Consider the following 9,186-nt stretch of genomic DNA (forward strand, 5'->3'; position numbering starts at 1 on the left):
TGTTGTCTTCAGTGGAGCAGGATTTCACCTGAACGGTTGTAATAGAAGAGAGATTGTAGTTTCTGAAGTTAAGCAATGTTGTGGACCAACAGTCAGCAAAAATAGTACTTAAAGCTTGTGACCAAGGGCCAATCCCTTTTTAAGGGTATTATCCAAGGCTTTCCACATTGATTTTGTTTCTTATTTCAAAGAGGCTAGCAGGTAAGTAGATAAAACTACAAGGAAGTTTTTACTGTGGCTGCTAGAAATTGTGCATAATAATCTCCTGCCGTGTAGAAGATTTAATGCACAGGTAGTATTTGTAACTTTAATTGACATACCAGAATATTCATGTTCTTGTGCTGAGGGAGGAGTAGAGCACAGCATCAATCTGACAGTGATTAAATCTGTTTAAAAATAAGCATATTAAAAGTAATTGAAAACTTATTTCATTGTTGGAACATCAATCAATGTACTGAAATGCTATAGTACAGCATTTCTCAAAGGGGGGCTCCATGGGCCCTGCTGATCAACTCCTTACCCCATCCCTCAACTCCTCCCACTCCTTCCCAGTGCCTCCTGCATGTCTGGAAACAGCTGTTCAGCCGCGTGCAGGAGGTGCTCGGAGGAGCGGGATGGGGCGCGCTCGGGGGAGAGGGCGGAAAGAGGCAGGGAAGAGGAGGGCCACGGGTGAAGAGAGAGTGGGAAAAGGTAGGGTGGGGTGGAGCTTTGGGGGAAGGGATGGAGTGGGGGCAGGGACTGAGCGGGGGGCTCAGCAAAAAATTTTAAATCAAAAGGGGAGTCCTCAGGTTGCTAAAGTTTGAGAACCACTGCTATAGTAAATTAGACCCAAGTGGGCAAGGTGCTGAGTATCATCAATTCCCATTTAATTCAGTGAAAGTTGAGGGCCCTCGGCACATTAAGCATCAGACCTGTAGTACCCGATATATAGCACTAAGTGTTCTTTACACAAAAACTACTGTTATGAGCTGTTTTCACGGGACCAACCAAGGATAGACCTGAGATAAATAATAGATGTGAAACATCTTGCATATTTGCGCTGAAATGGGCTGTTTATATTCTCACTTTCTGAGCTCCCCCTCTTAATTTATTTTATCACTGCTGGCCCGTAATAGCTACGAATATAGAAATGCAGCACAGATAATCAACTGTTTATGTAATTCTCTAGCCATAATTATAGCGCTATGATATGGAAGTTAAATAGTAGACAGGTTGTAATGTGTACATGACATGGTCATGTCATTCTACTGTACATTAAAATCTACCCACTCAAGTTGTCCTATGTATCTGTGAAATTAACAAAGGGGCATGATGAAATACCCCCTTTGCATGTAACTTTTTATGGAGGTTTTTTTGTGTGTGGTTTAGGTCTCTGTATGAAAAGTTACAAATTCAGTGTGATATTTCTACTTTAGTCCTCTGTGGTTATTTAATGACAATGCACGTGCTTAGGTTTTGGGAGTGATATTTAGACTCCTACTCACTGGGCTTGTGGGCTTTAGACATGTAGAGAAAATGGGTTCACACACTGTGCAGAGGGTGTTAATTGTCTGTCTCCTTTGGTTTCTATATTTTGCCATCACTGCAGTATCTGAATCCCTAAAGAGTTGTGTCATTCTTTTAGCATCCCTATTAGCTGATACATGGAATGGTCATGCCACATGTTCTGTCTTTCCTCTAAAATGGAGGTAGGACAATGCAAAGATGGCTGAAAGTGAATGGAGTACAGGCATTCTATAATGAAATGGGAGAGGGGAAACTCAAAAATCTAGTTAATCTCTTGGTCAGGATCTGGTTCTGTTAAAGGAGAGCCCTTGCTCAGTTGTTTAAAATTATCCATTAGAAACTGGTCAACATCACCTCAGGTCAGGATTGGTGGAAGCCCTAATCTTCATAATCCAAATCATCAGACGTTTCCTTCTCTTGGATGAGTTACTGGTGTAGGAGCTAATAATTGCCTTTTAGCTATCCAGGCTATGGATTTTACACTGCAAAATTTCAGACATCTCTGACCAAGGGAAATGTAATACAATGAGCAATAATGACGGATCTCCTTGCCTTTTATTTATAACCCAAATCTCAATTCATTAAAGGATCACGATTATTCCTCTCAGGTGAAAATTAAGATTGCACTGTAACAAAATGGTTCACAAGCCTCTATCTGTAATTAAAATTTGCATAATTCTTTTTAATGCTCCGCTCCATTCAGATATTTTTAAAAAATTAGTTTTCCTTCAATAGAGCTTGACAGTTCATAACCCTTGATTCACCAAATCTCTTCTAATTTTTGGCGCCAGCTCCCTGCAATCTTATGCAACATTCACAGACTCTTTTGTGGAAGGTTCTAAGTGCATCAATTAACATCTAGCTAAGTAAATCCAATTGTTAGAGACTTGTTATTATTGTAATCAAACAGACAGCTTTTCTCTGTGGGGTCATTTGGTACAAGGGCAAATTTAGTACTGTAGTTAATAACTAATGGGTTATCAAACAGGGGTATTGTAACCTGTTTACAACTATAGAGAAAAGGCAGACTCAAGAAATGCTTTGACATTTTATAGAACCTATGGAAACTTTTCAAATATCTTTACCTTTCAGTAGATTTTCTTTAAATCACCTCAACTACTCATCATTATAATCTCTATCTGCTATCTTTACTCCCACACCACTTTTTCTTTGAAAGAGACACAGAAAATTCAACTTATTCATTGCTTACCGGGCAGTGCCCTCCAAACAACGCATACAGAGCTAGCTATGCTTTTATCCCTATTAAGACCTTAACAACAAGGCATCAAAGTAGAATTTTAACTTCCTCTGTAAAATACCTTGTTGGTTTGGATGTTATGCAGTCAAAATCTTTATCTATGACTTGACAAACAATACCAGCTTCCCCTACTGCTCCTAAAGCTACTTATCGGCTAATTTTAAGACCTTCATGGTAAGTTCTTGCCCAGCAGTTTGCTACTCAGAGATTTCTCTTTGACACTGATTATTTCCTTGATCTTCCACAACCATCCAACTCTGGTTAACCAATACATCCAGCTTTCCTTATTTTTGCACAATGCGTTCCTTCTAACCACTGGATTAGATTTTTGCAGGGAAAGAATAGATGATATATTAAAACAGCAGCAGGGATAGAAGGAGTAAAGCATGCTTAATTTGTCCTTGTTTCAAGAAATTAAACCCAGTCTTGTTTCTGTCTTGGGTCTAGAGAAATCTGTCACAAAAATAAAAAGTAAATAAAATGCAACCGTTTCCCTTTAACAATTGCACATCTGTTCCATTCACCTCCTTAGTGTTTATTGATCTCCTTTCCCCATCCTCATTGTGCTTAGATCTTCAACGGGTGACTGGCTTACCCACTGCCTTATACAGAAGTAGTGGGAGTCAGATACTTTAGCATTGTGTCCCACTGCTCTGACAGCAGGTGAATGGATGACTAGCTCCAGATTGTTAGAGTCTATGTGGGGAGGTTTCACAATCCCTTATGCTTTCTATTCAACAACACCTTTCCACTTCGGCATAGGTCTTCATAAGTGGTCTCAATATTAGAAGTAGAACTAATAAAAAAATCTTCATCACCATTTGAGAGAAAATAGCTATTTCTTCTACATGGAAATTTCCAGGGAAAATGGCCATGTCCTGCGTCATGTTTGAGCAGAGGAGTTAGTGAAAAACCTGAAAAACTAAAAAAAAAAGAAAATTATTATTGCAAGTGAAAAACAAAAAGTGTTGGGCAAAGATGGTTTGGTTTTGCTGAAACTTTTGCCTGACAAGTTGAAATTTTCAGTTTTTGATTGCTGTAAAAAGCAGGAAAAGTTTAGTTCGTTGCCCAAAACTGACAATTTTGTGTTTTTCTGCAGTTTAATAACAACCCAGACATTTTTGTAGAAAAACTCAAAAAATGTTCTTTTTGTGGAGATTTGTTGGGGGAGGGGGGGATAATTTCCCAACCAGCTCCAATCTGAAGCCTTTTCATAAAGTATTTGTTCTGTAGGTGGGTAAGCTTCCAGGAAACTAAGACTACTATGCTTCTAGCATAATGTCTCCCAGAGATTTTCACCTGACCTATCTTGTGGTGAAGCTAATTTTGGCCAGCTGACAAGTCAATTTCAGCATGAAGTGTCTTAACTATAGCACCAGTGGTGGGATATGCTGTACAGACATTTCCAGAATGAACTTCTCAAACTTAGAAGTTTTTAGCTCAAACTCTGACATAGTCTCCAAAACCCTACCTGTAAGTGTGGCCTTGGGAATACTTGGCCTGTTTGTGACATAATTTAGCCTGTGATCCATCAGAATCATAGAATATCAGGGTTGGAAGGGACCTCAGGAGGTCATCTAGTCCAACTCCCTTCTCAAAGCAGGACCACTCCCCAATTTTTGCCCCAGATCCCTAAATGGCCCCCTCAAGGATTGAACTCACAACCCTGGGTTAGCAGGCCAATGCTCAAACCACTGAGCTATCCCTCCCCCCTTAGAATGAATTTTAGAAAACATTAAGTGTATGAGAAATGTGTTTCCCATTTTGAACCTAACACTTCACATCGAAGATATTAACAGCATGCTTTACTATATCATAGTTCCCAGATTTTCTTAGAGGTGACATTTAAAAAAATCTTTGGTCTTTTTATAAACTAGGAAATATTATTTACTAAGCGCTGGCAAGGTAGTTGGTTCTGCAAAAGTCAAAATCAAAATGCATGGCCTGATTACTCCCACCCTGCACACATCATAGTCATTTATTTCTGCCCAAAGTGAATGCAAAATGGATATAAAATGCAACCAAATCAGAGGAGCCTAGCCTTCAATTCAACAATTTTAGCTCATGTTAAAATCTACCCTGCCTTGTTTATGCTATATGCAGTATAGTTGTAGGCGTGTCAGTCCCAGTCTATACAAATCTATTAGGTACAAGGTATTAGCGAACACATTCTAACAAAATACTTCTAAATCCACAAATTTCAGTATATCATGCTTCTCTTGCCTTCCTCTTCTGAATGGCTGTATACTGAGTATCAGCAAAACCTGGCCTCACTTAAAGTTAGGAGCAGTAATCTAGACTTTCCTCTACCTCTGTTTTGTATTCCCTAGTCTTTCAGGTGGTGTTATCTGTTCTGAATATTTGGCAGAACGGGTTTTGCTAACTTTAGGCAACCAGGACTTGGAAAGACAATTAGCACTAATTATAAATAATACTACCTCACACTTCTATAGCACCTTTCTTGCAAGGATTTCAAAGTATGACGTATTGAAATATCTGGAGGAAAATGACTTAACCAGACAAAGCCCTCTAATGAAAGGTGTATGTGTATTTGGAGCATTGATCCATACCTGTCACTCAGAGGAAGAAAAGTGCTTACCTCTATATAAGTTAGGAACAAGGGAGAGATTTCATAAAGGAAATGTCAGGCCCCCTGCATGGTGGCAGAGAGAGAGAGACAGATTTCCTTCTGAGGAGAGACACAGGGCATACCCTGTAGGATCAGAATGAACCACAGAGCCTAGAAACATAGTTCAGATATTTTTAAATTATTAATAATTATTTTCCTCTTTGGAACTGCGAGCTCAGCCTAGCATCACTGGCTCTCTAGAGAGCATGTTGAGTGATGGAGTTAATGGTTAAACTTTTGCCTTTTCTGCATATTCTCTTTTGTATCCAAGTTGATATGAAAAGCCCATTTGGTCGATGAAATCCAAGTGACTGGTGGTGTGTATTTGAGGACAGCATTGGCTGAAGAGACTCTGAAACTCCTTGCCAGGGGATGTTGTGAAGGCTAAACCTATAACAGGGTTCAAAAAACAACTAGATAAATTCATGGAGGATAGGTCCATCAATTACTATTAGCTGAACTATTAGTTCAGTGATGCAAAACCATGCTCTGAGTGTCCCTAGCCTCTGTTTGCCAGAAGCTGGGAATGGGCGACATGGGATGGATCACGCAATGACTGTCTGTTCTGTTCACTTCCTCTGAAGTATCTGGCATTGGCAACTGTGGGAAGACAGGATACTGGGCTAGGTACACCATTGCTCTAACCCAACATGGCCGTTCTTATGTTAATACTGTCCCTGACCAGAGACAAATCAATGTAATACGGTTGGGTTCCTGCTCGCTCATCACAGGTAGTGAGTCAGGCTGTGTGATTTTCCCTTAGAAGTGCCATTGGGAAACTTCAAAGCACAGCCAGGGCAGAGTGGTATAAACCAGGGTTCTCAACCTTTTTCTTTCTCCCCCCCCCCCCATACTATAAAAACTTCACAGCCCACCTGCGCCACAAAAACTGTGCCAGCATTAGGGGGTAGCAAACAGGGCAATTGCCTGGGACCCCACACCACAGCAGTTCCAGCAAAGCTAAATTGCTCAGGTTTCAGCTTCAGCCTCAGGTGGCAGGGCTTGGCACCCCAGGCCATAGCAAGTCAAATGCCAGTCCTGCTTGGCAGACCCTCTGAAGCCTGCTCACAGACCCCTGGGGGGCCCCAGACCCCTGGTTGAGAACCACTGGTATAAACTTCTATATTGCCTCATGCACATAAGTCACTGGAAGGGCAGGGAAAACTAGGACTTGGTCAGCATCTTGGAGACTGGGAATTGAAAAAGCCTGGAATGTGAGGTTTCCTAATCCACTTGGAGCTACTGAAATGCAGTGATTTTCATGGGATTAGATGAAGAGTGAGGTGCTACTTAACATGAGCAAGTGGTGCAGAATCTGTTCATTAGTTATGCATTGCATTTGAATACAGTGGCTGACATTAAAAGGAAATATCTCATGTGATTAGTTGCAATGTTGTTTTAGGCTGTATTGGTTTGCACAATATGACAAAAACTTCCTTTTTAATGTAAACTACTGTAAATTCAGTATTCATAGTCACAGCCTTCCTCCTCATACACTGGATGTATCATTTAGGAACCTGCAAAGGGAAGGGAATGGGGGGCAGGTGGAGGCTGTGACTACAACTATTGAATATACACTTTTTTACAGTAAAAAGAAAGCATGTCTGATTATGTTCACTGACTCAGGATTAAAAGTGTTGCAACTAATTACAAAAAGACCAATACTGTGATAAGAACGATGATTCCTCTTTAATGTAGGCCACTGTATTCAAATATAATGTGCCACTAATTAATGGAAAATGATATGGGTAAGGGTGAACAGTTAGCTACTCTACAATTGCCTATGCACATAAAAATAGTGCACCCCCCAAAAGCAGCATTTGCTGTGCAAATTGGGTAAATGTGCGTATAAAACTACCTTTCTGTGGACAGTTGCAGAATCTGCAGCTCCAATGGGTGTACTCACCACTTTTGTGGGCTCAGTTTTAAAGTGCCTGCATTTGAAAATTTAGCCCTTATTTTGTTTTCTCCTTTTAACTAAATAAACTAGTTCTGAGAAGCAGGGGGAGAAGGCAGAGAGGAAAGGTGACAAGGAGGCTGTAATAGAGGAAGTGCTAAGCCTAACTCTAGTAAAGCTTACTTACAGGTGTTTGGAATTGTTACCTTCCCCCCCCCCCCCGCTGTTCCATGCTGGATGAGGAGAGTCATTTCTAACCGCATGCAGTCACCGCTATCATTTGTTATTACTTAAAAATACAACAGATTAGGCCAGCCCACTGATACTTAACATTTCATCAGGTTCAACATGACTCATCGCTGGTTCCTTTTTAATTTTTGTAATCCTAAATTAGCATGATCCGTCATAATTGTTCCATACTGAGTAATTGCTGATCACTAGCCACAGCTGTTATTCTTTCCAGGACTTGCTTTCACCTGTGGCATGCTAAGGGAATGAATAAAAATTAACACATTTCAGTTCTCTTTCAGTGAAATCTTTTTACTGTCCAGAAGCATGTTTCACTCTTGACTCTCACATTGTCAGATTTATATGGGGAAGAAAATGTTGCAGAATACAATAGAATCTTCAGCAGCCTAGCAAAGCAGCCAGGAGACTGGCAGTCACAAACTTCACAAAAATAGTAGGAGGCTGTCTAACTAAAAGATCTAAGACTAGTTTTCATACCACACACACTGTGTGGTTGTGAAGAAAGCAGTCAGCCCTCTCCACTCTACCTCTGAAATCAATGTCTGTTACAGACACGAAAGAGCTGAAAATACACTTTCTAAACACTATATGGGTTTTAAAAGAACAGCCATCACAACTGCCTTATCCCAATAAATACAGTTCATTATCCCAGATTTAATTTCCAGCCGCTTTCCTGATGCCACAAACAGATGGTAGCAGAAAAGATTAATCTGAATAAATTGGTCCAGGTGAGTCAGAGACCTGCTATCACTTGAACAAACCACCCAACATTTACAAACCAGAGGCTAGATTTTCATAAAACTCTCCAGCTGTGACATTTCACACCAGTTTCAGATGAGAAAATACACTCCTACTGATGTCAGGATTAGAGACTAAATTAAGAAGACTGAAATAAACAAGAACTAAAGGCCAGACATTCTGCAGTCCTAAATGGGGAAGAAACAGATGAGACACAGAAAATGGAATCAAACAGGAACTAAAATGCCGAAGTTCCATAGTCCAATATTAGGATATGTTCTGAATGGATCAGCTCACCAGCTCCCCACCATATGTTAAAGTTTCCAAAGGAAAATAATCACAAATTTCCGCAACTCACTTGTTATTGTTAATTAATCTGACCTCCCCTTTTCAAATCACTGCTGAAGGAGCTGTGAGCAGACAGGTCACTGAACACATGGTTTCTAAAACATCCCACAACTACAGTATCACCTGAAAAGTACCTTAACCACAACTGCAGTGTGTGTCTGGCTGCTGCATATTTGCAAATTGACACTGCACCAAACCACATGCTCAGTGTAGCACTGGATGCTTAATCACACAGATTTTTCAAAGCTATTTAGGTTCCTGAAGATGCAGATAGGTGCCTAGTAAGATTTTTCAATGCCTCGGTCATTAACTCTCATTGAAACCAATGGGAGTTAGGTGCATGTCCAGCTTGGGTGTTTCTGAAAACCCCACTTTGGCACCTAAATCCACCATTGAGGCATCACTAACCTTTTCACAGCTGCTACCTGATCCCCAAGGCACCTAAGTTTCAGTTGGCCTGCAGTTGCAAAACTACCTAAGCCTTGATGCCACCCCACAGCCAGCAGATTGCTTGGAGGGCTGGAGGCAGGCTATCGCCAGGTGGAGGTGCAGCAGAGCACC

The sequence above is a fragment of the Eretmochelys imbricata genome, chromosome 9 (assembly GCF_965152235.1).
Source record: "Eretmochelys imbricata isolate rEreImb1 chromosome 9, rEreImb1.hap1, whole genome shotgun sequence".
NCBI lineage: Eukaryota > Metazoa > Chordata > Testudines > Cheloniidae > Eretmochelys > Eretmochelys imbricata.